A 7,120-nucleotide genomic window follows, 5' to 3' on the forward strand; every position below is an offset into this window, starting at 1 on the left:
CTTCCCCCGATTCTTCCTCTCCTCTCCCTCGCTCTCTCTCTCCCGTGTCCGAACACGTTGGTCGCCGCCGTTCGCCATAGCCGCCGCCACCGGCCTCCCCTCGCCTCCCCGACACGCGCAGGAGCTCCGCCCCCTCGCCCTGAAGCTCCCCATCAAGCCACAAGACGCCGGACGCCCTGTGGAGCCGCCGTCGCCGTCGTCTTCCACCTCGGGCTCCGACCACCACCGCCGTCGATTCGCCGCACGCAGGACGTCCCCGAGCCCGCTGACGCCTTCGCTGGGTCCGCGGTGAGCACCGCCACCGTTCCCCTCTCTTCTCCCCCTCGTTTCCGCGCCATAGCGCCGTTCCCCACCACGGCCGAAGCTCTCGCCGCCGTCCATGTCGCCGTCGCTGTCTCGGCCCGCCTCCGCCCAAACCGAGCATCCCTTCGCGCTCCCAGTGCCACGAGGGTGCCGCCGAGCCCCTCAGGTGGCCTCTCCGTGCCCCGCAGCCCGTTCCCGCTCGAAGCCGAGCTCCGGCCGCCGCCGCGAGCTTTGCTCCGGCGAGCTCCGGCCTCCCCCGCTCCTTCCACCTGCCCCACCAGATGCGCGAGAGCCCGGGCTACGCCCCGGTGCTCTCCGACGCCACCCCCGTGGCCTGTTTCGCGGACGCCGCCGCGTCTAGAGGTCGCCGCCGACGACCTCGCCGGCCTGACGAGTGGGCCCCGTCGGCAGGTGATTAGCTTAGTGCTAATCACCGTTAACTAACCCCCACTGCGGCTGACAGTGGGCCCCAGCGCCACTAACTTTTTATTAGAACTAAACTAACCTCTATTAAACCCCCCTGTCACTGACGTGTGGACCCCACACGTCAGGTTTGACCCCAGCCAGCCGCAGTTGACCGCTGACGTCGTGCTGACGTCATGCTGGCGCAATATATGATTTCTGGATTTATATTAAATCAGAAAATTCCAGAAATTGTTTTTAAACTTCAAAAATTCATAACAATTCAACCATAGCTCAGATTAAAATAATTTATATATGAAAAATTATCAGAAAAATGCAATCTTTCCATCTGTACTAGTTTCATGCATGACAAACCAACTTATACATGCTGAATATGAGAAAACACATTATGGCATATATAGGAGCTTAATTTGGAGATGCATTTGAACCTTTGGTTCAAATGGACTTCAAACCAAATGATTACTAGTTGCATTAGCTCAAACAACATCACATCTACATGCCATGTTCATGCATCATATTGTTGCATATGATTGTGTTTTGATTGCCGACACTGTTCCTTCTCGATAGGTCCTGCTCCGGAGTCTGTTCCAGAGTGCCTATCTATGAAGCAGTGCCTTCCTTGCTGATCTACCAGGCAAGCAAACCCCCTTGTTCATTTCGATAAAACCCTACTCTCTCGCTCCTGCTCTCAGTTATTGCATTAGGACAACAACGGTTCATCTGCTACTTTGTGCTGCGGTAGTTGAACCCATTCCTCTGCATGACCTGTCATTGCCACAGTAAATAGTTGAAACCCACTAGCATGTGTAGGAGTTGATTGAAGCCATTGTTGTGTTCCTACCATGCTATGCCTGCTATTGCTTAGAGTTGTGTCAGGTCTGGTTCATTGGGAATGAATTGGAGTGTTACGATATGTTCTGATGCTGAGAGTGAAGTGTGTGAACACGATTTGGTAAAGGTAGCGGTGAGAGGCCATGTAGGAGTACATGGTGGGTTGTCTCACTGGAACCGTCCTTAAGCACTGAGTTCTATGTATGTTGTCCAATGACTCGATAGTACCACACATTGGGTTCCGGTAACTCGACCCCTCTCGACTTATTAACCAACTTGGTCTCTGTCCAGGAGTCGCAACTAGTTTCTGGTGTTTGTAGGTAGTGCTATTTTTCTACCAAGTGGCACCCGGCAGGGTGGGCTTGGGACAGACTAGGCACACGTGGCCTGGTGTACCGAGTGGCACCCGGATGGTGGGCTCGGGAACCCCGTACACATCGTTTGGGGCCGTAAGCGACACCCCGGCCAGATCTCCTTGCGGGTGGAACCCGAATAGGCGATAAACCTGGACTAGAGTCTTGTGTGGTTAGTCAGGTCGTGGCCGACACCCTCGCCAGGCTTCCGCTTGAAGGTTGCCGAGATACATGACGTGTACATGGCGGTAAGTGGCGAGAGCATGTGTGAAGAAGTACACCCCTGCAGGGTTAACATGATCTATTCGAATAGCCGGGTCCGCGGTTATGGACTTCTTGGATGCTTACATGGTACATAGACAACCTGAAGTGGATACTCTAAAATGCTCAAGACAAGTGTGAGTGCTATGGATGGCCTTCTCGTAGGGAGACGGGGATGAATCCATAGTAGTGTATTGTATGGTGATTAGTGGACTCGTGTACGTTGTCTCACCTCCAGAGTTTCTGGTAGTCGTAGAACAGGATAGCCACAGAGTCAAAGCTGGCTTGCTGCAATTAAACCCCACATTACCCTCTTGATACAAATGCATGTATGATAGGATCTGATGTAAGTCTTGTTGAGTACCTTTGTACTCATGTTGCTTCATTTATGTTTTTGCAGCAGAGACTTCGGTCTTACTAGTGTTCTCGTGGACTTCGACTAGTAGCTAGTACCTCAGCTACGATCTTGATCGGATGTTGTAGATAGTCAGGCTCTTCAGCCTTTTTCATTTGTAGATGTCTGTACCCGGACATGTAATGCTTCCGCTTGTTGCTTGTATGCTCTGTATGATGGGTTTTGTGACCCCTGTTTGCAATAAATGCTATGATGGCTCTTCTGAGCCTTTATCTATATGATTGTTGAGTTATGTTGTGATGCCATGTTGTACATCACATACTTGCATGTTATGCGTACGTGTAATGTGTATTGCTATGTGTGGGATCTGACTATCTAGTTGTTTATTCTTAGTAGCCTCTCTTACCGAGAAATGTCTCCTAGTGCTTCCACTGAGCCCTGGTAGCTTGCTACTGCTCCGGAACGCTTAGGCAGGCCGGCATGTGTCCTTCTTCGATCCTGTGTCTGTCCCTTCGGGGAAATGTCACGCGATGAATACCGGAGTCCTGCTAGCCCGCTACAGCCCGGTTCACCGGAGTCCTGTTAGCCCAGTGCTACAGCCTGGATTCACTCGTTGATGACCGACACGTTCGATGCTGGGTCATGGATGCCTGTCCCTGTAAGTTAGTGCCACTTTGGGTTTACGACTAGCCATGTCAGCCCGGGCTCTTTATCATATGGATGCTAGCGACACCATCATATACGTGTGCCAAAATGCGCAAACGGTCCCGGGCAAAGGTATGGCGACACCCGTGGGGATACCGTGCGTGAGGCCGCAAAGTGATATGAGGTGTTACATGCTAGATCGATGTGGCATTGAGTCGGGGTCCTGACACTTCCCAGCATCCTACGTTTCTTCCTCCTCCTCGACCGTAGCCCCGGTCACCGCGGTCGGGGCGACGGCCGATCCTTCCTTCATGCACGGCTTGGAGTTCTTGGCATTCGTTGTTGTTGTGGGTGTGGAAGTTGTGGTACACACAGTACCGGCTGCCCTTGGGAGGTTCGGGCTGATCTCTACCCCGCTTGGTGTCTGGTTCTGCCGCGAGCACTGCAGCCCCCTTGCGCTTCACATCCTTTGCCTTGAGCTTCTTCTCTTCTGGGTCCGCGGCTGGCAGCTCGAGGAGGGAGAGACGCCCCTCCTCAGCCCTGGCGCACTTGTTTGCCAAGTTGAACAGCTCCAAGGAAGTGCACAGGTCTTCATGCATCACCAACTCCTCCTTCATCTTGACATCGCGCACTCCGTCGGAGAAAGCTGAGATGATGGCCTCCTCAGTCACCTTGGGGATCTTGAGGCGTGCGTTGTTGAAGCGTTGGATGTACTTCTGCAGGGTTTCCCCGGGTTGTTGCTTGATGCGGCGCATGTCGCTCACGGCGGGTGGCCGGTCGCAAGTACCTTGGAAGTTGGCGATGAAGCGGGTGCGCATCTCTTCCCAGGAGGAGATCGTGCCTGGAGCCAGGTTCAGGAGCCAGGTGCGGGCCCCGTCCTTGAGCGCCATGGGAAACCAGTTCGCCATGACCTTCTCGTCTTCGTTGGTAGCTTCGATGCCCAGCTCGTAGAGCTGGAGGAACTCCGCAGGGTCGGCCGTGCCGTCGTAGCGAGGAGGCAAGTCTGGTTTGAACTTGCTGGGCCACGCGACGATGCGTAGTTCGGTGGTGTAGTCGCGGCAGCCTGCTGTGGCCACGGGAGACCTTAGGTGACGGAGAGCTTGGTCTTGCATGTCCCCACGTGCTGGAGCAGGGGGATGGTTGCGACGTGCTGGAGCAGGGAGCGCCCGGGCAGCTTCTGGCGGGCGAGGGACTTCTTGGCAGCTCTGTTCTTGCTGCGCTGGCACCTGACGGAGCGGGTTTCGCCTAGGGGCCATGCGCCTTGGAGCCATGGCGTCTTCTTGAGGAGGAGGCGGCCGGGGCGCCGTCGGAGCCTCTTCGCCCGCGCGGGGCGGGGTGCGGTGCAGCGGAACGGACGGCGTGGAAGAGCCCCCTGCAGCGTGGACGAGCTCGGCGACGCGGTCGAGCCATTCCTCGTAGACGTCGTCGATGGGACGGTAGCACAGGAGCTCGTTTTCCGTGATGAGTGCAGCCCGAGCCTCCATGGGCGCGCGGAGCGTGCGGGACGAAGATCCAGCTGGGGCGAGCGAGGGAGTTGCGGTGCGGCCATCTTGCCGCACGGACGGATGCTGGGACGATGCTTGCCGCTCGTCCCCCACCGGGCCGGTGGCGGCGTTGACGCCAGGTGACGGGTAACGGTGTGGATGCCCGCCGACAGGGGCCGTCTGGGCGACGCGGGCAGCGAGGGCAGCCCGGCGCTCCACGCGGGCCCGACGGGCGTCAGACATGAGCGTGACGGTCAGAGGAGAACGGGGCGGTGGAAGACGAATTCCGGCGCACCCCTACCTGGCGCGCCAAATGTCAGATTTCGTGTTCCGGCAGACCCTTGAGGTTCAAACACTGGGGTGCACGCGGAGATTTCGCCTCCTACCTACCTGCACCCCTCCGCCATGCTTGGATCTAAACTAAGGAAAGAACGACACAAGAGACACAGGGTTTATACTGGTTCGGGCCACCATTGTGGTGTAATACCCTACTCCAGTGTGTGGTGTGTGGATTGCCTCTTGGGCTGATGATGATGAACAATACAAGGAAGAACAGCCTCGCGAGGGTCTGTTCCTGGCTGGGGCGATGAACTGCTCGGAGGAGTTCACTCACCTTTCTCTCTCTCTCTCTGACCGACCCCTCTAACGAGCCTCTTCCTTCCTACCTCTTTTTCTTCCTCCCTTCGTCTTCGTCTCCCCCCCCCAGCTATGTGGTTGGCTGGTCCTATTTATAGAGGCCCTGGTCCTCTCCCCAAATATTGAGCGGGAAGGGAGCCAACAATGGCGGGCTAATTTGAAGGGGGACAGCAAGTATCAGCTATCCTGACAAAAGTAGTCTTCGCCTGCGCAAAGCTCTAGTGATGACGCCGTCTTGGGCTCCACGGTGACCTCCGTCTCGTAGTCCTCCTGGTCTTGGTCTCGTTGCACCGAAATGGCAGTCGTTGCCTGATGCCTCGGTACTCCGCGGCTGCGCTTGCCCCCTTTGCACCAAAGAGGAAAGGAGGACGCTGCGTGGGCTGGCACCCGCCTGGCGCCCTGAGTTGTCATGGCTTGCGTCATGGGCACCTCATGAGGTACCCCGCCTTGATCTCTCCGCCTCCTCGTGAGCCAGACTGACGAGGCCGTGCCTGAGGAAGCTTCACGTCGTCCGCCCCACGAGGCTTGGCCCCTCGCGAGGGTCTTGGGTTTGTGTTGGTGAAGATGGGTCGTGCTGGGCCCCCCTTTGAGCCATGCCGCAGGCCACAGGCAGGCAAGTCTGGGGACCCCCGTTCCCAGAACACCGACAGTTCTTTCAATGCAAGCTCGGCACCGTCGTCGCGGGCGTGCCCGCCCCATGCGGCGCCTTCATCGCCATGCGGAGGACGAGCGACAACAACCCGTTTCCGCCCATCCCGCTGATCCAGTCGGTGAAGCTCTGGCAGAAGTCCTACTTCTATGTGAAGAATATTGCTCTACAAGGAGACTTCGTCAACCTGCCGGCTTACGTAGCCGGCCCGCCGGCTGGGAGGCAGCCTTCATGGTCCTTCCGGTCCAGGTCATTGTCTCTGGGCGGGTCCACCTCCGTTGCCCGGCTCCGGGTGATGATCCAGTTAGAGGGTCTGTCCGGGGCCGACCTGGTGGCCACCTTCATGGAGCGTCGGGTGCTCCCGCTCCAGGGCCGACCTCATATGATCTGCCAGATGAGAGGCCGCTTTGACCCGTGCTGGCTAAGCACCAAGGAGATGCCTCACACCGAGGTGTCTTACATGGTGAACTACATTTCCAACTGTAAGCTCACCGAGGAGTGGCAGTACGGCAAGGTGCCGTACTCTCGCGCCAATCCTCCGCCGGTGGTAAGTTTCTCTTCTTCTTTCTCTTTGCTTGTTGCCGAGTTCATGGTGGCCGACTCCTGACCAGCCGGCCTTTCTTTGGCAGAACCCCATGCTTCCACTAGCAGCCGGGGCCGCGGGGTGGAACGCCAGTTCCTCCCCGACCGTACGATGGATGATGTAGACGACCCAGACCTGGGGGCGGCCGCCATGGAGGACGACGTCGCAGGGGAAGGCGGCGACGCAGGAAAGTCCGGGCTCGGGGCCGGCTTTGAAGACTGGCCAGATGACGACGAGGCCGAAGTCATTACGCGCCGCCGACCGGCGCCCGATCACTATGGTGCGGGCCCATCCGCCGGGCCGACTGCCCATGGCGGCGCGCAGAAGCGCCGGGCCGCGTCGATCCACTTCGGCAGTCGGTCGAAGAAGCTCAAGAGTACCACGGCGGCGACCAAGTGGGACAAGGCGGCAGGCGTTCTCAGCGTAAGTGTCGCTGTTCTCATGCCTTTCTTTTTTCTTCTTCTTCGGTTGATGTTTTTCCAAACCCTTTTTCTTGATTTATCAAACAAGGCCCCTCTTTCCCTTGGGCGAGTCTCGGCTACCTCCATAGTCGGAGCCGTAGAAGGGTCTTCAAGCTCGCGCCGGGTAGATCCCCGC

Source organism: Triticum aestivum, chromosome 7A (genome assembly GCF_018294505.1).
Source record: "Triticum aestivum cultivar Chinese Spring chromosome 7A, IWGSC CS RefSeq v2.1, whole genome shotgun sequence".
Classification (NCBI taxonomy): domain Eukaryota; kingdom Viridiplantae; phylum Streptophyta; class Magnoliopsida; order Poales; family Poaceae; genus Triticum; species Triticum aestivum.